A 22960-nucleotide genomic window follows, 5' to 3' on the forward strand; every position below is an offset into this window, starting at 1 on the left:
GCTGGAGACATCTAAAACAAATTAAAAAGTATCACAAGTTTAATAATCTTTACATATAAATAACATTTCCATATTTGCTTGATTAGTATGGCAATAATTGTGTGGTAACATAAAACTTTCTTCCAATGCCAAGTAGTTAATGCAATGTGTTTGCAAACCTTAGTGTAACAGGAATATTAATGAGTTATAATGGTTAATATTTTCAGATTACAAATCAAGCCGTTACAGACAAATCAATGTGTATTATTTGTGTTGAGCGTCAATTTTTATGATACAATTTGCGTATAAAAACTCAAGTTATATTTCAGAAATGTTCCGATCAGAGCCCAATTTAGTTTTGCTGCCAGTGGGCAAAAAAATCATTTTTATGTATTCATTGACAAAAAAGTATTTAATGTAAAAAATAAAAACCAAATGAAAATCCAGATTCAAATCCAGCTCCTGACAAAAATACCATATACTGATGTATTATGTTGATTGACCAACACTTTCATACACAAGTTCTTTTCAAACGCCTGAACACATTTTTGTTATATACTGGAGTTATCAACAGAGTGACACACATTATTTATTTTTCTTAAACTCCAAACTTGTTTTAACAAATACTAGTCTTCGTTGGGCTTTTTACATTCTTGTTTTTGGGTCACCAATAAGAAGAGACCCTTTCTATCTACATTCCTACACATTAACATGTACTTGGATGTAGAAGGGCAAAGAATTGTTCAGAAAAACATCTGCAACCTTATTTATAACTCTTTGATTTAATTGGCGATCGTTTTCAACAATTAAAACCAATGAACATCAACCCGGTATATCTTCAAGATATTTTTTCTTGTTTTACTGATAATTTGGCATCTTGTTTACATTATCAATAGAACCACCTTCCATATGAGGAATTTTTCTTAACTTCCAGAATATAAATATTCTTAACAGTATTTTATCTATTTCCAGATGTCACACATGGAAAGGTCACCCCTGGGAGAAGATGTAGCCATCATGCTCACAGAGCAAAAAGAGTAAGTCTGATACTACTCCATAAATAACAAGCATGTAGTGGGCAAAACAAAAGTTGTTTGATTACACATACATATAGTTCTCAAATAAATAGGTTGGCTATTTAACTTTTGAACAATACAAAAATGTGTGACCACTCAATTAAAAAATCTTCCAAATCAGACTTGTATTAAAAACATCTTCTTTACATTCAAAGTTTATTTTTCTATTATGGCCTACTGAAGAAGAAAAAGATACAAATCTGAACAAGGAATACAAAAACAATGTTGTGCACCAAAATTCAGATTTTTGGGATGAGTTGAAACACAAAACTTGTTATGCCTCTTTGTAAATCCCAAACAAGTCACCAGACCGAAAATAAATATCAGGCAAGTTGAATTGTGATACCGGTACTGCTGGTAGGAAGACGTACCTTGTACATCAATAGCAACCTTATAAATTATAAATGAGCCCTTGTAATAAAATAATCATTTTGGTGCTTTGCTTCCACAAAACTATACATTTTATTTAGTTTTTGTATGTTTGTAATGTGTAATCTGAGATTTTTGGCACAAAAGAAATTTAATGTCATTGTTACTCAATGATGTTAATGACGTTAAAATAGCCTTTTTAAGGCTAATAGTCAATAATGCTGTAATTGGGAATGTTTTCTTCAGCTTTCACTTCTAAAATATTTAGTACCACTTTGTATGTTTGTGCTTTGTAACCTTGAAATTTTTCCGCATTGTAACCAATATGAGGATAATGTGTCCTTTCATTTTAACCCTTTGCATGCTGGGTAATTTGTCATCTGCTAAAATGTTGTCAGCTGAATTTCTAAAATTAGCATTTTCTTTGATTTTTTTCAAAGAATACTATCAGAATTATATAGAAAAGTTTGGATCACGATGAGACGCCACATTCTGTGGCGTTTCATCTGGATCCAAACTGTTTGCAAAAACCTTCAAAATCCGGTTCAAGCACTCAAAGGGCTAATATAAGAACTTCCCTAATTTTTTTCACATAAAAGAACGGTGCGTTTCAAGCACAAATGTGCATTTTGCTGTGCAGCATTTTCCATCAGTTTAGTGACAGGATCATGGATTTACCAACCAAGGTAAGTAATTTTGGGCATTCTTCTTTTTTGTGGTTTTTCCTAAATGCCAATTCTGTAAGAGTATTTTGATTCCATTATCTAATGACAGTGAATGCATGGCAGTAGCACACCTTTGAGGAAGACTGCAATGTGTCCTTGAGTCTTAACCATGTCAAATTATGAAACTATCGGTCAAACATTTTTTGGCCCCTGGTTGAGTGGCACATAGCAGTTGAACTGTCCGTCAGTCTGTCCATCTGTCTGAAACCTTTAACATTGGCCATAGCTTTTGCAATATTGAAGATAGCAACTTGATATTTGGCATGCATGTGTATCTCCTGGAGCTGCACATTTTGAGTGGTGAAAAATCAAGGTCAAGATCAAAGCGGCGCAGTAGGGGGCATTGTGTTTCTCACAAACACATCTCTTGTTATCTCATCAACTAGTATAAATTCATACAATATTATATTTGACGACCATATAAAAACAAATAAACCAAAAATACAAAATGAAAAAACTGTCATCAAAAGCAGAGTTTATTTAAAGATCTTGAAATTTTTAAAAACAATTGTTGCTGACAAATTAAAATCCAATAATATCCATCTACCTGAGCAATCTTGTACCACCAACAGTTATCAGTGTACCTTAAACATCCGCCTTGAATGCTATTAGATATCATATAGCAAAATATTGTAATACAGTTTATGAAAATAGTAATATAAACTTATTTTGGTCAATAAAAAACTCCTTAGAAGTTATTGATAAAATTAAAATTAGAAAATATAAGGTGTCACAAGTAAGTACATATGATTTTTCTACACTATATACAACGCTCCCTCACATTTGAATAAAATCCAAACTCATTTCACTGATTGAAAAAACATTTGCAAGAGAGAAGTGTTCTTTAATCTTGCTTTAAACTCTAAAATATCTTTTTTTACTAATCAGATATTGGATAAATACATCATCTGGACTTGTCTTGAATTTTGTGAAGCACTTACTTTTCTTCTGGAAAACTTGTCTGTTGAATTTAATGGTAAAATATTTCAACAAATTATTGGTGTTCCTATGGGTACTTAAATTGTGCCCTGCTTATTGCTGATCTATTTTTATATTGTTATGAAAGGGATTTTATGTAAGAATTATCAATAACTAAACAACTAGATTTGATTCAACGTTTTAACCTAACAAGTAGATACATTGATGACATACTGAACTTAGATAATCCATACTTTGAACAATATATTCACAATATCTATCCAAAAGAACTAGTCTTAAATAAATCGTGTCAATCAAATATAGATGCTGCATTTTTAGACTTACATCTAACTATTAATAATAATATGATAAAAACAAGTTTATTCGACAAACGGGACGACTTTAACTTTGAAATTGTGAATTTTCCTTTTCTAGATGGTAACATCCCTAAAGGTCCTTCCTATGGTATTTACATTTTGCAGTTGGTACGACACGCTAGAGCATGTTCTTGTGTTGAAGATTTTAATGATCGTAATTGTTTATTAACTAAGAAATTGTGAAAACAAGGTTTTTTGTATCATAACCTTTGGCGTAAATTCGCTAAATTTCACTCACAATATAGTGATTTAATTTCAAAATATAATGTTTCTTTAAAATGGCATTTAACTAATGGAATTTCACAACCATCATTTTATGGAGATGTTTTGAAGCGTGTTCACAAATGTAAATATCTTAAAGCATATGCTAGTAATACACTTTTTAATTTAATGAGCTCCTTTTTATCAAAGGGATAATTGATACTGATGTACTTAAACACACATGCTTGTTAGTGTTTGATTCACTATATCTTTCTTCTTAAAATTTGGGATAATTAATGTAATGACAATTTTATATGTTTGCTTCTATATTGTTTGATAAGCATAGCTGGTTTTATAAGTAAGTCTAGTATACAGTACAGTCGCTTTAATTATATTTAATTTCGTTGATAATTCGATTATTTAGTACAGTACAATAAAGCTTAATTTTGGTACTGGTGACGTCATCGTGTCTTCCCTCCTAAATACGTCATCGCTACGAACAACCAACACTGTTTTTAGCTACATGATAGGTACAATGTACTCCCGTTTATATCGGTCAACTTTATTCATAATTATTTTTTCTCTGATGGTAGTTTCTTGATCAATTTATTTTTAAGCTCCGTTTTATTTATTTTGAATTAGTCACATAAACAAGCAAGTAGGTAATTTGGATCTTTTACACCCAATATTGTTGCTTCTTCCTGTAGGTGCGCGATGATGATCTGAAATATTAACTATATGATGCTATATTCTGAAATCTTTTTTGTATAAAGAAGGGATGTAGTTGATGCGTGTTAGTAATTTCATTTCATCATGCCTCAAAAAGTTGTAACTCTGTTGCTCTGGTCTCCTTTCAACCATTGAGTAATAAAATAGTAATTAAATTGAATGCATTTTAATTCCCTTTTATAACTGTTTATTTTGAGTTGCAATGCTATGAGGTTAAATTTTATTTACACTTATATGTTTCATGAATATTGCTGGGCCAAATGTGAGGTTGAGCGCTCATTAACTGGTTTAAACCCCCAATGCTTAGCAATGACCGTTCCAAGGCAGTGACCCCAGCTTTATTCTACTATGTGTATATGTTGTTTCGTTTTGTGCCGTACTGTACCGTTTTGGCAATTGGTTCCTTGCCTTAAATAAAGGCCCACAGAGGTGTGTATGATAGAACTGCAATACTCCTGCAGCTTCTGGAGTTTCACTTCTTTATATTGGGACAGACAGACAGAATGAAAGACAGACAGGCCAAAAACAATATACCCCCTCTTCTTCGAAGAAGGGGGCATGCAAATCTTGTAATTGTGATAATTTTAAATACCTCCATTAGTACTTATATAAATTTAAACATCAATGTGTAATGTTTGATATGATCTGCATCTAAAGAATTTGACAATTAAACATTGAATGTAAGATCAAAATTCATTCAAAAGACTCTCTTAAGCACCCATTTTCAAATTGGCTAACAGGTTAAGCTGACGTTCAAAATGTCCAATGAAAGAGTGAAATATAATAATGGTAGTTACGAACGTTGTCAAAATTAACTCATAATGTTCGGAAATCACAGGACCTGGTAACTGCCTGATACTGCCAAATAATGTTGTGAAAACTGCACGAGGATTGCAGCCTTTGAAAGCAAAAATAACCTGACAATCCTTTATTTCACCATCGGCCTTTAGAGACGTTGTTGTCAATGTCTGGTGAACGGACGTTCTTTCGCAGTGTCTGACAATAAATAACATATTAATCTGGTGAATGTTCATGTTTAGCCATGCTTTATAACAGTTTTTACAGCATCTATTTTAATAGTTTTGCTTGACACTTGCCTTTCCATTTCGACAAACAACATGCTGCTAATTTATATAGAACTCTTTTATGAATACTAGTAAAATACAAAATAAGGTGCCTTTTAAGGCTTTGAAACGGACCCTTTAAAACTGTGAATTCTAGTTCTGTCATGGCCATATTTCAATCAGTAAACCATCTAAGTAACTGTTTTCAAATATTGATGCAAATTGATGACCTTTTGGAAAGTGTTATCCTGAAAAATAGCTGCAATTGTTGAGAGTGGCATCAGTTTTGAGATGCTATTGTTTGACATTTTTCTATGAATGCGTAGCTGTAAACATAGAAATTGCTATTCTGTTACTTTCTTATTTCCAAAAGCATAAAACAGGTATGTAATAAATGAAATAACATTTTGACTTGTGTATTATTCAGGTACATGAGGCTGTTGAAAGCATGGTGAACACAGCTGGATATAGTGAGGCATTCTTAAAGAGAAGGCTACAGCATCCTGCCGCTGGTTGAGGACCAAGCAACCAAAGTCGATTTGTATGATTGGCCAGTAATATGAAGCCGCTAATAATACTGAAGACAATTGCTCTCATCAAGCAGTACTGATAGTTGCATATGAGCCATTGCACTCATCAAGCAGTACTAATAGTTCCATATGAGCCATTGCACTCATCAAGCAGTACTGATAGTTTCATATGAGCCATGGCACTCATCAAGCAGTACTTATAGTTCCATATGAGCCATTGCACTCATTAAGCAGTACTGATAGTTCCATATGAGCCATTGCACTCATCAAGCAGTACTGATAGTTCGATATGAGCCATTGCATCATCAAGCAGTACTTATAGTTCCATATGAGCCATTGCACTCATCAAGCAGTACTGATAGTTTTCATATGAGCCATTGCACGCATCAAGCAGTACTGATAGTTGCATATGAGCAATTGCACTCATCAAGCAGTACTGATAGTTCCATATGAACCATTGCACTCATCAAGCAGTACTGATAGTTCCATATGAACCATTGCACTCATCAAGCAGTACTTATAGTTCCATGTGAGCGATTGCTCTCATCAAGCAGTACTGATAGTTCCATATGAACCATTGCACTCATCAAGCAGTACTTATAGTTCCATATGAGCCATTGCACTCATCAAGCAGTACTGATAGTTCCATATGAACCATTGCACTCATCAAGCAGTACTTATAGTTCCATATGAGCCATTGCACTCATCAAGCAGTACTGATAGTTCCATGTGAGCCATTGCACTCATCAAGCAGTACTGATAGTTCCATATGAGCCATGGCACTCATCAAGCAGTACTTATAGTTCCATATGAGCCATTGCACTCATTAAGCAGTACTGATAGTTCCATATGAACCATTGCACTCATCAAGCAGTACTGATAGTTCCATATGAGCCATTGCACTCATCAAGCAGTACTGATAGTTCGATATGAGCCATTGCATCATCAAGCAGTACTTATAGTTCCATATGAGCCATTGCACTCATCAAGCAGTACTGATAGTTCCATGTGAGCCATTGCTCTCATCAAGCAGTACTTATAGTTCCATATGAGCCATTGCACTCATCAAGCAGTACTGATAGTTTTCATATGAGCCATTGCACGCATCAAGCAGTACTGATAGTTGCATATGAGCCATTGCACTCATCAAGCAGTACTGATAGTTCCATATGAACCATTGCACTCATCAAGCAGTACTGATAGTTCCATATGAACCATTGCACTCATCAAGCAGTACTTATAGTTCCATGTGAGCGATTGCTCTCATCAAGCAGTACTGATAGTTCCATATGAACCATTGCACTCATCAAGCAGTACTTATAGTTCCATATGAGCCATTGCACTCATCAAGCAGTACTGATAGTTCCATATGAACCATTGCACTCATCAAGCAGTACTTATAGTTCCATATGAGCCATTGCACTCATCAAGCAGTACTGATAGTTCCATGTGAGCCATTGCACTCATCAAGCAGTACTGATAGTTCCATATGAGCCATTGCACTCATCAAGCAGTACTTATAGTTCCATATGAGCCATTGCACTCATCAAGCAGTACTGATAGTTCCATATGAACCATTGCACTCATCAAGCAGTACTGATAGTTCCATATGAACCATTGCACTCATCAAGCAGTACTTATAGTTCCATGTGAGCGATTGCTCTCATCAAGCAGTACTGATAGTTCCATATGAACCATTGCACTCATCAAGCAGTACTGATAGTTCCATATGAGCCATTGCACTCATCAAGCAGTACTGATAGTTCCATATGAACCATTGCACTCATCAAGCAGTACTGATAGTTCAATATGAGCCATTGCACTCATCAAGCAGTACTGATAGTCAATCCACATAAGCTGCTTGGATCAAAAGATTTATCACTTTGACAATACATGAATTAGTTATGATGCCAAACACATCCGTTAAGGGATTTCCTAACCAATTGAGTTTCCTGGTTTAGATGCAGCTAGAACAGTGCCCGTGCCTGTCAAAGCCAAGGGTTGAAAAATGCTAAGAAATTACTCATATTTATATTATAATTTGATCATTATAATTACATACACCTCATGCTATGTGTGCTGACTTTTATATGTAACATATTGCTGCATTCATGTCCTCATGTGTACAAAAACTTAGCATCACTTTGGATTACAAAAATTAACAAAATGTGTGGTTTTTTTTTTAATCTACGGTCACCTTAATACAAAGTGCTCAGGGTAGGCTTTTGTCGTCACGTGTGTGTGTCATTTTTATACAGAAGTTTGTTTTGCCCCTGCAATAGTACATAACTGGTGTCATTTTGCAATGATGTTTCCACATTTGATTTTGCTTATTTCCACTATATAATGATCAACAGCAATGATAAATGCACTTGGTTCTCTTAGATAGTATGTATACCTGGGAAATCTGTTTCTGTTACTGTATACATGTATAACTAAAGTTTGTTGTTTTTATGATTTATAGCTCATTTGTACAGAGCAACTGTGTAACTTGATAGCTTGATTAATTCACTTGATTAATTATTCCATTTACAAATTCCTATTAATATTATTTTAGATAATATGTCTTAAAGAAAATGAAATCTATTTTTTAATTATTATTTGTGTAAATCAGTTACCATGACAATGTACATATTAGAGCTTTGATGCATCTTTGTTGTTTACATGTTAAGCATGTTGGATATGATTATATATGTGCTCTGTGCATTCCAATATTTGAACATTATGAAGACCAATCAGAATAAAAACCTGGAAAACTGAATTAAGGTTGTTATGTTGATGTAACTAATGTGAGTCGCGTTCTGAGAAAACTGGGCATAATGCTTCTGCGTAAAGTGTTGTCTCAGATTAGCCTGTGCAGTCCGCACAGGCTAATCAGATATGACACTTTCCGCCTCAACTGGATTTTCTCAAAGAGACATCATTTAAACAAAAAATTACATAAAATGGAAAATTGTCGTCCCTGATTAGCCTATGCGGACTGCACAAGCTAATCTGGGATGACAATTAACGCACAAGGATTATGCCCAGTTTTCTCAGAACATGACACATGTTGCCGGACGGTTAACGTGTGGTTCTATCATGGAGGAAAACTTGTTTGGCTGTAATATATTTATAAATTATAATATATATATCATTAATACAGCAAAGAGTTGTAGACTCTTTGAATGTAAAGAATGGCATCATATAAATATAGCAATAATAATTACCAATACAAAAATACAAGTTATGCATGATCCGACTGTGATCCTTAAAATACAAGCAATACAAAATACAGTTTAAAGCAACAAACCATGATAGTGAAAAATACTAAAACAAAGTTACCTGTAATATATTTATTAATGATAATATATATCATTAATACATCAAAGAGATGTAGACTCTTTGAATGTGAAGAATCAAATGACTTTAGCAATCATTCGATGCATGAGATCACCATTGAACAGTAACCATTGACAATTTTGGTCACATTAATAAATTGCATATTGTTAATTTTTCTCACAATTTTATGGATCTTATTTAATCATTTTCCCATTAATTAAAAAATTTCTCATCCCTGCAAAAGGTGATAAACAAAAGCTCACCATGAAAAAATTCTTAAAAAAACTCATAAATTCATTTACGAGTTTGTTTCTATGAATAACTTACATTTAGGCATATTATCGTTAAATCATTGGTTTAAGTATGCAGTTATAAATTCCCAGTTCAGATATTAATGTCTAAAATTTGCCAAATTTATTGTGGTTCAAATAAGTTTTCTAATGGTGTTTAAAAGAACCTAGGGTCCAAGATGTTGTCTTAGTGGTGATCAAACTATATTTGGTCAGATAGTCAGGACACAACATTTACTGTTCTTTTTGCAAACAATCATTATTTAAGTGCAAAACTTACATCTCAATACCAAACAAATGTCTGTGCGTATGTTGGCTACTGACAATAACACGCCAAAAATTAAGAAATAATTTGTGTACATTATAGTTTGTTGTCAAATAACCCACGGCCGATAGTTTAGATGTGTAGGGATTTAATCACGAGAGCGAAACATTTGAAACCACGCATCTAATTTTCCGGTCGTGAGTTATTTAACAACAAAGTATAAAGTACACAAATTATTTTGATTCTAACACGCTTTTACTAAAGATTTATACAATGTATATTATTTTCTGGTGTACTATATAAATGTGAAGTTCCGCCCATAAAAATAGCTTTCGGCTGTTCTGTAGATCAGATCCGCGACTTGTTTCAATGCATTTAAAAAACATATCTTGTTTATATACATTTGGGATCTCTAATGATCTCTGATGTACAATACAATTACTTATGGGTTGTTTCAGAGAGTTGGAGAAGCTTGTACAAGCTACCAGGATATTAAGCAGGTAGGTTACAGTCTATTAGTTGGTGTTTCATGTAGGTACAGTTAATTTCCTTATTTGACCAGCGTCATAAGAAAATGGATCGTAGGCCATACGCGGCCAGCGTAGATGCAGACCAGCCTGCACTTCTCGGCAATCTTGTCAGGAGCTTCCCAGTCATGCAGCTATTAAGTCATGAAAGGTTTTGCGGACATGGTGGCTCCTGACCAGACTGCATTGATGCTCAGGTTTGTCTGAAGATACACTAGCAGCATATAGCATAAAAACAATTTTCTCATGACAATAGTCATATGCATAATTATGTGTCATGCAAATGAATTTAATAATTCAAAATTCGATAAAATGTTGTTTCAATGTCTGTTCAATTTTCTTTTCCCTTCTTTTATAGAATAAACCAAGCAAAAAAAAATACCATTCATAAATGAGTGTTGACACATATTGCTCTAAAATATTTGTATTAATTAACCAAACTTACAAAAACACTTCAGCACTTTCTCTACTTAAAATTCCTATCACTCTTAACATATACTAATCAGTATAACCCTAATAGAGTATTTGTACAAATAATTTGATACACTCACTGTACTTTGGAAAGTAAGCCTTTAAAATGACAATGCACCATTCACCCTACCATTAATTGATCATTACAATGATCACAAATAAGGAAAACTAACACAACATTTACTAAACTTTTCTGAGTTAAATAGACTGATCCTGGAAAAGCATGAGATTAGAAAAATTCCACTAATCACCCTGTACAAAGCTTTTCCATAATATATCAACCAATGATAGTTTACTTTATATAATAACGTTATGATACAGTGTGTGATTTTTTAAGGATTATAAATGGGTCATGTTTATTTGTACCAGCAAATTAGTGGTTAGCGGGGGTACATATATTGATTGAACATTTTTTAAATCTATTTTGGGTCAGTTTTTTTTATTACACAATTTAACTAGTTTATCTAGTAAGATTCCCTTAGTACATGTAGTGGGAAATTATAAATAATAATTTGTAATTTTTACATGTATGTGATAATTACTCACTCATTTCCCATTTAACTATAATTTTGCATTATTTACTTTTAATTCCAATTTTAATTATATATTATTTTCATAGTGTTTTTTTTTAAATATTATTATTTCATGAAATTGAAGCTTAAGTGATTTTAGACGCATCTAACAGTTTATAGGTGTCTATTACAACTTTTGTTTATTTTTGGTGTTTTCACTTCATATACACTTATATTTGTTAATGCAGCATCAACATACTAAAACACTATCCCAGAAAGAGAAAAATAATGCGTTTGAATATCAACCGTACTTTCGTTTTGACAACTGACAAAAGGAATGATTCGATGTACAATGTGTATCTAAATTGAGTTTTAGCGCAGATTCGCTCAAACGACACTTAAAGACACAATTTTTTTAAGGATCATTTCAATTTCCTGCAACGATATCTTTCATACGACACTCGTACACTAACTCCGATCCTAATAAAAGAAAGCTTAGAGGACTGGGTTAGTCATGTAAATTATTGAACATAATATATATTTTTTATAAACAACTGGTAGCAAGATAAGTTGTAGATAATCTATCTATCTATTATCTATCTATCTATCTATCTATCTATCTATCTATCTATCTATCTATCTATCTATCTATCTATCTATCTATCTATCTATCTATCTATCTATCTATCTATCTATCTATCTATCTATCTATCTATCTATCTATCTATCTATCTATCTATCTATCTATCTATCTATCTATCTATCTATCTATCTATCTATCTATCTATCTATCTATCTATCTATCTATCTATCTATCTATCTATCTATCTATCTATCTATCTATCTATCTATCTATCTATCTATCTATCTATCTATCTATCTATCTATCTATCTATCTATCTATCTATCTATCTATCTATCTATCTATCTATCTATCTATCTATCTATCTATCTATCTATCTATCTATCTATCCTATCTATCTATCTATCTATCTATCTATCTATCTATCTATCTATCTATCTATCTATCTATCATCTTCTATCTATCTATCTATCTATCTATCTATCTATCTATCTATCTATCTATCTATCTATCTATCTATCTACTATCTATCTATCTATCTATCTATCTATCTATCTATCTATCTATCTATCTATCTATCTATCTATCTATCTATCTATCTATCTACTATCTATCTATCTATCTATCTATCTATCTATCTATCTATCTATCTATCTATCTATCTATCTATCTATCTATCTATCTATCTATCTATCTATCTATCTATCTATCTATCTATCTGCAACACCCTTTTTGCAGTATTATGTGCAGGTACACTTAGGTGAAGTAAATGTGAATGTGCCCTTAAATATTTTCACCATGTTTCATAATTATCTGATTAAAACTCTATTTCAAGTGCCAAAATTAAGAGGTTCTACAATCCATCAAACTTACCATTGGTTGTCAAACTAATATATCATCCAATATTAAATATATATGTACATGTTTCTGTATTGAAATAGTGTTTAATAGATAATAGATTATCACGCTTACAAATAACATTGTCAATAATATGTATACACAGTGAAACAAATTTAAGACTTTAAAAAAATACAATTGACACAATTAATCTGATAATGTTGCCACTTCAGCATGTTTACATTGCATGTTGAACAAAATACTTTTAATAACAAACCATACTCTTGTTTTCCTTTGAAATATATTTGCTGAATATTTCAAAAATATTTGCCACCAAGAAAATGAGTAGCAGGTTTTTGCAAACTATTTGTACAAATTATCTGCAAACATTTTGAAAACATTACTTTTCTCTAAGCAAACAAATAAACAAACAAATGCTGATTATTAAAGGACCACAAAGCTTTTGTGTTTCCAAACAACAAGAACTTTTAATCTGAGGTGTGCTTTACAAGGCAACACCAAAATGTTTAACTAACCTTGCAAAGTGTTTGCAAAGGGGTAATGAATGTTAATAAATTGTCAATTTTAAATATTTGCGTAGATGTAGGGAAAAGGGAATTTGACAGTATGGTGCTATGAATAACTGGATTATTTAATTACTTCTTTACAGCTTTTACAAAATTTCAATTTTAGTACAATCATTTAGTTTTTTGTTTTTTATAATAAGTTCAGTTTTTTTCTGTAAAATTGTTTTTATCAAATGAAAATTCCAGAAACATTTTTTAAATAAAATTAAAACCGCATTGAAATGTCTAAATTTTGCGGACAAACATTTAGGACAAAGTACTTATTGTAAGAAACAGACAACAACTAAAATTCTTGCAAATACAACAACAACACTGATAGTTTACATTAGGTATAAAAATGCTAAATTTTTATAAGTTAAAGAACACATTCACTTTGAGGAATCATATTTTTTAGACTGGATCTGTGCTGTATTTGGATATTTGTTATGGAAACATTTAAAAAAATCATTGCTTTATACATATAGTTGCAGGGTCCTCTTCAAAGCGTGTGCAGTCCTTTTGATTATTTTTTTTACAAATGCCTGGACATGTTCTTTTTTAAAGTGTTTAAATAATGTATTTGCAGAGTATTAAAAAGTACTATCCTGTTACAGGACTGTGAACATCCGATTTATAAATCTGCTGAAAATCTTGAAAGGACTGGTTATTGACTAATTACATTAGCTATCACTTAATATTACACTTCTTTTTAATGTGTGCATTAAAAACAAACGATTGACCATTTAAATGGTAATTAGTTGTGTTCTGACCAATTTTTATTGACAACTTTGTTTCAAAAATGCTCATATCTGCATGCTCTTTTTACAGTTTGTCAGTTTGTCTTATATGTAATATTGTGCTATTGAAAAGCGAAGAATCATCAACAGTTTTAAAACTTAGAAAAACTTTGCACTAGACCAGCAACATTGATATCCAATCAAAACTTCATATTTCATATTGCTTTTGAATTGATACTGATTCTTTACAATAAAATCTAAATGAATTTTGTATACCTGTGTCCATTTCTTTTAAATTGAGAGCGTCTTTTACTGCTTGAACATTCATTTTTCTAAATGTCTGTGTACACTTTCTGTCATTTGGCAAGTCTGACAAACTTTTATGAAATTGCATTGCATTGTTGTATAAGCATATATGTGTCGCGTTCTAAGAAAACTGGGCATAATGCATCTGCGTAACATGTTGTACCAGATTAGCCTGTGCAGTCTGCACAGGCTAATCAGGGACGACAATTTCTGCTTTTATGGAATTTTTCAATTAAATGATGTCCTTTTTTAACGATAATCCAGTTAAGACGGAAAGTGTTGTCCAGGATTACCCTGTGCGGACTGCAAAGGCTAATCTAGGACGACACTTTACGCACATGCATTATGCCCAGTTTTCTCAGAACACAACTCATATTTGCAAACTGTTGCAAATCAGTGGCTTAACTGTGGTTCTGGTTTCCTTTATGCAGAGTATATTTTGTGAAAATATGGGCTCCAAATGTTTGCAACTTAATGGAAATTAATTGGTATATTTGCATAGTGTTTGCATTGTTCTATCAGCAGGTATTTGCAATTTTGCAAATCTCATTCCATTTTTTTTTTCATGCAGAATATATTCAGCACATATATGCTGTTAATATTACGCAAATACCAGAAAACTACATTCAAAATTACCATTTTGTTTAACTCCAGCTGATCAAGTTTTACTCATTGAAAGATGTCTGTCTACTTTAGAATCTTCATTGATGAGGGGAAGTTATGTAGCCAGCCACTCTGGGGGCAAATAGTTGAGGTATGTATTTGTGTTATTACATGAATTAGTGTATAAAGGCTTAAAGGGGCCTTTTCACAGATTTTGGCATTTTTTTTAACTTATTCATTAAATGCTATATATTGATAAATGTAAACATTGGATCATAAAAGCTCCAGTAAAAAATCAAGAAAAAAAATTAAAAAAGGAAAAGAACATTGCCCGGAGCAGGTTTCGAACCAGTGACCCCTGGAGTCCTGCCAGAGTCCTGAAGTAAAAACGCTTTAGCCTACTGAGCTATTCCGCCAAGTACACATTCTTGACGTATTTTATACCTTATATAAGCAATCTTCGTAGTTTCACAAAATTTAACGACAAAAACAGAACTCTCCAAATTATTCAATCGTTCGCGTTGCAATGCTTTATAATTTTTAGGTTTTAAAATCGTCAAAAGATGCATATAATGGCTATATTAGAGCATGGTTAATGTTCAGTATTACTGTTTCCTCACAAATATCATAACTAAAATGAAAACTTACGAATCTGAAACAACTTTTTTCAATTTTGTCAATTTACCAAAGCGTGAAAAGATCCCTTTAATACAAAAAGCATTACCAAACCAATATTTCTCTATGTCAACATAGCATTCATGTACAGATTTTTTTTCCTTTTACTAAAAATTGTTTATTCCAAAATGTAGAATGTGCAAGTCAACCAACTTTTATTATTTCAAAAGGGGATATCATAAGCTTTGAAATCTAGTGAAAAAAGGAAATTAAGTCTTTGGTCATGTATATGCCTACCTCAGGTAACAAACATATCAAGTTATTTTTAAAGGACATATATCTGATTATTTCAAGAAAGAAACCTGAACCAAATACCTTGATGTACATGTTCACACACTTGTTAAGATCTATATATATTTGTAGTGTCATCACTTCAGCATCATTATAGCTTCTGAATGAATGTCACATTAATCATATGGATGGACATAACTACAGACACATGTATATATATTGACCATGAAAGAAAATGAGTCTGGTCACATAGCTTACTTGCATTCTTTGTTTTAATTTAGCTATGCAGATCCGCAGCAGCAATCGAGTCCCGTGCTGTTGGCTCTGTGAATAGAAGAGGTAGGCACAAACTCACCTCCTAAAAAATGACCTTATCCGATTGGCTTAGAGTAGTCACATGCTCATGGTGTATTTTCCATACATCCTGAGTAATTTCTTTACAACCTGAGTAATTTCCATACACCTATCAAAGTAAAAAAAATGGCATGCTTGTGTATCTCATGGAGCTGCACATTTTGAGTGGTGAAAGGTCAAGGTCATCCTTCAAGGTCAAATGTAACAAAATAATAATGAAAGAGAAGCATTAGGGGGCATTGTGTTTCTGATAAACACATCTCTTGTTGTTTTGTGTGGCACAATATATTCCATTTTAATTTCGCGCAACAATATCATTCTGTTCAAACGACACATAAACATAAAATTGGTGCATGTACATGTGTTAAATATATTTTACCACAAAAAATAAAAAAGAGCATTTTTTATTGTGTTAAATCTATGTTACCAGAGCACATCTAACATTGAAATTTTGGGCATTGCTATATAAGAACACTGATTATTTATGTTAACTTTATTTTACAAAATATATTACAAAATTTTCATTGATTTTGAGAGTTATAGGCCTTGACCTTGAAGGATAACCTTGACCTTTCACTACTCAAAATGTGCAGCTCCATTAGATACACATGCATTTCAAATATGAAGTTGCTATCTTCAATATTGCAAAGTTATGACCAAGGTTAAAGTTTTGACAGGTATTGGATTTAAGCAGGTGTAACAAATTAAGCAACAAACTTTGGATTAAACAAAAGTTTTTTTTCAGCATTGTTGTGATTTACCATATAAGCTCTGAGTATAAAAGATAACAACATTATATGGGAAAGGTGATTTAGAGTTTTATATATTCCAGTACTATTATACATTTCAATTTTTTTCAGCTTTTGTAATACTATAATTACATTTTTCATTTATTCACCAGAAAATGGGATAGAATCCCGCAGGGACGACAACAACTTCACCCCTGGACCGTTAAGTAAGTTACAGTCACATGAACATGTCTTCACTTCTTTCATGTTATAACAGACTTGGAGAAGCAAAGGTCACACGAGCTCTTGTGGTTTAAAATTGACATTTTGTGTTGTGTTCTGAGAAAACTGGGCAAAATGCTTGTGCGTAAAGTGTTATCCCAGATTAGCCTGTGAAGTCCACACAGGCTAATCAGGGACGACACTTTCCACCTTTACTAGATTTTCGCTTAGAAGAGACATCATTTAAACCAAAAATTCCATAAAAGCAGAAATTGTCGTCCCTGATTAGCCTGTGCGGACTGCACATTTATTGAATTTTAGCATCAGGTCTGTTAAGTCTATATAGTTACTTTCATAGGGTGACAGCATTAAGTTTTAGTAAGACGGCCAGTGACTATCAAATAAAAAACTAAATACTAATTAGAAAATCAAGACTAGGTAAGTTAAACAATCCAGAAAGCAGTGTATAGTCTTGAAAATAATGACATCATCATACCAAGGCACGTTTATTGTTCACAATGTTTAATAGAATCCTCAAATATATCTTAATGTCCACAATTTATTGTTCCCCTTGAATAAAAAAATGGCCTTGTTAACACGTAAATTATTTTCAATATTAGTCTATAAATGCAAACAATTTTAAACTTTGATACAATATTTAAATACTGGTTATTAAATGCTTTGTGATAACATGTTGCAAATATAAAAAAATCATCTATTGAAACAGTTCTCAGGATGAACGAGAGTGGAGATGGGGATGACATGATAGCACCTGGTAAGAAAACAGGATGTTTTTTTGCCAATTTTTTACATGAATTACTTTGGTATTTAAATCTGTACAATTATTACACTTCAAAGTTGTTGTTGACAAAAACAGGGATATGATCAAATGAAAAATAGAAAGAAAAATGCATCTGTTCAATTAAGCTGGAGCTGACCTACCAAATTATGTCCCTACCTTTGAACCATTGAATGAGATTGTTTAAAAATCGAGTTTGTTAGATGTAAAAAAAACAACGGTGAACCATTAATTTAATAAAAGCACTATTTTTTAGTGCAATTTTACCATCTTTAATTTAGTAATATTGCAGATTTATTACCCCTTTGAAGGATTCATGAACACAGTCAGCAGATATATAGAGAATAACAGGTTACTGCCTGATCTTTTTGAAATATATCAGGCAAGACTTAGAATAATAACGGCCAAGCTTGCTGAACCATTATTTTATTCGTGCTGAGCCTGATATATTACAAAAAGATCAGGCAGTTACTGGTTTGTCTGTTTATCATACCTCTCTCTAATTTTAAAAGAAATAATGAAATAAAATAAAAAGGACGCTGCATTTTTTGCGGGAATGAATGTGATCTTTAACAAATGATTTACAGGGGTTTTCGCTGCCAATTGTTTCTACCACGTTTCTAAGCCTCGCATGATTAACAAAATAGTCTATTTATCCTATTACTTCGCCCCTTTTCCATTAATTATTATCAAATATAACATTTTTTTATGATTTTGTTATATGTAAATTGTTTGAAAAACCCGAGTGTGATCTTAAAATAGCGATAGTATAGAGCTTAAGTTTATATGATTTTTGTTATATTATCAATATTCATCTGGTAAAATATATTACATCTTGGTATCGTATTGTTTATTTGTTAAATCTGATGTAATTTTACTAAAAATGATGATTGTATAGATCATACCGAGTAAAATGACTAACATCCAAACATTGACTGATTTAAAAACTTCCTTGTCATCAGCATTTACTTATTCATTTTTAATATTCACTGTTTGTGTTGCTTTCTGTGGTTTAAATGTCATACATCTTGTTAGCAAATTGTTTGTTTTAATGAATCTGATTCATTGCTACAATAAAATATTGCTTATTTATTAAGTCTTAGTAAAATAACACATCAACTGATATAAGAACTTCCTATCAAACATGATATAAAAAATATATCATACAGCGTTATATCTGGCAGATATCAATGTAGCGGTATGATGAATGATTTCATAAACTAAAAGATTGTGTACCAGTTCACAAACAGCCGGATTTAGAAACAGACTAATTAACCTAACTTGAATTCAATACTCTTGTGTATGAATCTTGGTTTCAGTTTAGGTTTCATTTTTCATCGAAGGCCATAGTGTTGACTTTTGCAACATATTAACATTTTGCTGTTGATGAATGACAAGCAATGTTGTTAAGGTTCCTGCACAGCAATGAAGACATTTGACATCTGTTTTGCAAAAAAAGAAGCACCGACATGAGTATTTATGTTTAAATTTACATGGGAAGAGTCTGTTCATTGGGAAATTAAAAAAGGGGTCATGTGTGCAGATTATCCAATCAGAATGCAGCGTTGATATGACAATGAAAGAAGTTGTAAATATTTAACCTTATATATTCTTTCCCAAATAATGACAACAATTGACATGCAGCAATAATTTTACTTGTCTTTTAAAAGCACAACAAAATCACAGGAATAACTGAGCAGGCAGTTTATGTGTACTGTGTTGGTTCTTAAAGTCAGAGCAACATTTCTCATCATATCATGCAGACTCATAAATAAAGTTATGACCAGGATTTAATTTTTTGATTTTCACAAACTCAGAAGAAGATGAGGCTTCATCACCCCGGCCTTCCACACCGCAGGGACAGCCACTAGGATCACAGCAGATTAGCCCGCAAGGGTAAGTATTGAGCAAAAAATAAACTTGACAGTCGTAAGAACAAGTAAGATTTAAAAGACAAAATTTTAGTCTGAGCCCCTTTTATTTAATTCACTAATGTTATATGTCACTAACATACTCCTTGCTTCTTATTTTGGATTGTTACTCATTAAGTTCAACCATTCATAAGTATCACAAAGAAATATTAAACTGTACCACATGTAAATAATAAAATCGGCGGATTCAACTTTTGAAACAATTTGATGAATCCTTAGCTTTTTTCATATTCATGCTCACCCTGTTTTAAAATTTCATAATGTGAAAACTCCCCACCTTTAAAATGCCCTTTCTTAGCTTAAACTATAGACATTGTCTAATAAAACACCTTTCTACTGAGTTTAAGTTAGGATTGAATGTTTAAACACAACCAAACAGACATTTATGAAAAATATGTTCCTCAAATAAAGGACATGTTCAAGATTGTAAGGAAATAGAAGACTTAAAATTAATTGAACATTATGTTGGTGATTATCAAGTAATTTCTTCAAAAATAACATCTAACTAACAATTGGGAAGAGGCTTTAATAGGACACGTAACAAAATGATATATTACAAGTCTTTCCTTTAATGTTGCAAGTTATGAGAAAACTGGACATAATGCATGTGCTTAAAGTGGCGTCCCAGATTAGCCTGTGCAGTCCACACAGGCTAATCAGGGACAACACTTTCTGCCTAAATTGAATTTTTGCTAAGAAGAGACATCATTTAAACAAAAAATTCCATTAAAGCGGAAATTGTCGTCCCTGATTAGCCTGTGCGGAATGCACAGGCTAGTCTGGGATGACAATTTAGGCACAAGCATTTTGCCCAGTTTTCTCAGAATGAGACTCTTATGTTTTACTTTTGGCTTGGGTATTTCATTCATTTTAATTGATCCTTAATATTTTGGCAGAAATGTCAGATGTTTGTAAACTTTACATTCATTTTGAAAAAGTACAACATATGCTAGGAAAAAGTACATCTATTTGTGTGATAGTACTCATTTCTGCATGTCTTCTTATTGTAGGCAACCCGTGTACCTTGCGCTAGGTGAGATATTAAATTTTGGTTTATATTATGAACACGAGATAAGCCTCGCATGATAAACAAAATATTTTATTTATTCTATTACTTCTTCCCTTTTTCCATTAATTATTATCAAATATAACATTTTATTTTATGATTTTGTTCTTCTGTAAATTTTTTGAACAACCCAAGTGTGATCTTAAAATAGCGATAGTATACTGAGCTTTAGTTTATACGATTTTTGTTATACTATCGATATTCATCTGGTAAAATATATTACATCTTGGTATCCAATTGTTTATTTGTTAAATCTGATGTAATTTTACTAAAAATGATGATTGTATAGATCATACTGAGTAAAATGACTAACATCCAAACATCGACTGATTAAAAAACTTCCTTGTCATCAGCATTTACTTATTCATTTTTAATATTCACGGTTTGTGTTGCTTTCTGTGGTTTGAATGTCATACATCTTGTTAGCAAATTGTTTGTTTTAATGAATCTGATTCATTGCTACAATAAAATATTGCTTATTTATTAAGTCTTAGTAAAATAACACATCAACTGATAATTAAGAACTTTCTATCGAACATGATATAAAAAAATATATCATACAGCGTTATATCTGGCAGATATCAATGTAGCTGTATGATGAATGATTTCATAAACTAAAAGATTGTGTACCAGTTCACAAACAACCGGATTTAGAAACAGACTAATTAACCTAACTTGAATTCAATACTCTTGTGTATGAATCTTGGTTTCAGTTTACTGGTTTCATTTTTCATCGAAGCCCATAGTGTTGACTTTTGCATCAAACTTACTTTTTGCTGTTGATGAATGACAAGCAATGTTGTTAAGGTTCCTGCACAGCAATGAAGGCATTTGACATCTGTTTTGCAAAAAAAGAAGCACGGACATGAGTAGTTATGTTTAATACATGGGAAGAGTCAGTTCATTGGGAAATGAAAAAAGGGATGATGTGTGCAGATTATCCAATCAGAATGCAGCATTGATATGACAATGAAAGAAGTTGTAAATATTTAACCTTATATATTCTTTCCCAAATAATGACAACGATTGACATGCAGCAATAATTTTACTTGTCTTTTAAAAGCACAACAAAATCACAGGAATAACTGAGGCAGGCAGTTTATGTGTACTGTGTTGGTTCTTAAAGTCAGAGCAACATTTCTCATCATATCATGCAGACTCATAAATAAAGTTATGACCAGGATTTAATTTTTTGATTTTCACAAACTCAGAAGATGATGAGGCATCATCAACCCCAAGTTCCACACCCCAGGGACAGAGAATGGGAGCGGAGCCCGGGCCTCAGCCACTGAGACGCTCCCAGCGGATAAGCCCGCAAGGGTAAGTATTGAGCAAAAAATAAACTTGACAGTCGTAAGAACAAGTAAGATTTAAAAGACAAAATTTAAGTCTGAGCCCCTTTTATTTAATTCACTAATGTTATATGTCACTAACATACTCCTTGCTTCTTATTTTGGATTGTTACTGATTAAGTTCAACCATTCATAAGTATCACAAAGAAATATTAAACTGTACCACATGTAAATAATAAAATCGGCGGATTCAACTTTTGAAACAATTTGATGAATCCTTAGCACTTTTCATATTCATGCTCACCCTGTTTTAAAATTTCATAATGTGAAAACTCCCCACCTTTAAAATGCCCTTTCTTAGTTTAAACTATGGACATTGTCTTAGAAAACACCTTTCTACTGAGTTTAAGTTAGGATTGAATGTTTAAACACAACCAAACAGACATTTATGAAAAATATGTTCCTCAAATAAAGGACATGTTCAAGATTGTAAGGAAATAGAAGACTTAAAATTAATTGAACATTATGTTGGTGATTATCAAGTAATTTCTTCAAAAATAACATCTAACAATTGGGAAGAGGCTTTAATAGGACACGTAACAAAATGATATATTACAAGTCTTTCCTTTAATGTTGCAAGTTATGAGAAAACTGGACATAATGCATGTGCTTAAAG

General features: G+C 32.2%; 1 long non-coding RNA gene across 2 annotated transcripts in view; it reads right to left on the reverse strand.

The window, feature by feature from the left end:
* Nucleotides 1-22960, reverse strand: part of LOC127862577 (uncharacterized) — a 178451-nt gene that overhangs the window by 10075 nt on the left and 145416 nt on the right. The gene's annotated exons all lie outside the window — the stretch shown is intronic.

Source organism: Dreissena polymorpha, chromosome 16, assembly GCF_020536995.1.
Source record: "Dreissena polymorpha isolate Duluth1 chromosome 16, UMN_Dpol_1.0, whole genome shotgun sequence".
Taxonomy (NCBI): Eukaryota; Metazoa; Mollusca; class Bivalvia; order Myida; family Dreissenidae; genus Dreissena; species Dreissena polymorpha.